The sequence below is a fragment of the Oryzias latipes genome, chromosome 21, assembly GCF_002234675.1.
Source record: "Oryzias latipes chromosome 21, ASM223467v1".
NCBI classification, from domain to species: domain Eukaryota; kingdom Metazoa; phylum Chordata; class Actinopteri; order Beloniformes; family Adrianichthyidae; genus Oryzias; species Oryzias latipes.
In genome coordinates this window covers 20,385,840-20,386,665 of record NC_019879.2, presented here as the reverse complement: position 1 = coordinate 20,386,665, position 826 = coordinate 20,385,840, and positions in this window count along the sequence as shown.

Here is an 826-nt window from a genome sequence, read left to right as displayed (position 1 = left end):
TAAACAGGAAATAAAAAAAATGTTTTGTAGAAATGCAAAAATCCCACATGCTTCAGACCCAGGAGTTTTCCTGCATGAACATTTGAAGTTGCTGGCAGGTTATTCCTCTGTGTCACCTCTGCTAACACCACTTATCGCCCTTTCTTTTTCTTCTTCTCTGTGCTTCTGCACACAGACTCACAGAAAAACTGTTAAATCCCGACAAAAACCTGAAGTCAATTTATCATTTCAGGAAAACTGTAGCCACAGAGGAATACACCCACACTGTTGCTGCCCTGGCTCACACAGGCACTCAAACACAGGGGGGCAGGAGGACCAAAACATTCTCTTTGTTCCTTTTTCCTCCTTTAGATTTTGCAGATGGCACGATTAGCACTTTGGCCAAAATGGAAAAAATGTGGAATATGAACAAATGAACACATGCATTAAGCAAAATAATGTTTAAACAGGATAATACTGTCCTAAATATTGGTGTTTTTTTTCTTTCTGCATCATTTTGATTTCTTAAAGTGAAGTAAAGGTCTGGTACAGCATTTTGTCTCTTATTTTCATCCTTTCTTGATCAACTGAGCTCACGGGGATCGATGTGCTGTTGAATTAGTCTGATTTAAGGCTAAATCTACCACCTTCTCCTCCTGTAGCTCCTTGTGGCTTACAGCACCAAAGTCTATTTCTAGAGTGAATCCTGCACTGTGCAAGAGGAAGCTTCCAAAAACAGCACCAAGACCTGACATAACCATTTCCAAATGAATGACTGCATGGCAGCCCAGTGCAAAGTTGAGATGGCTCCAAGCGTTCCCTGCTAGGCTTTGTGATGCAGCCCTCT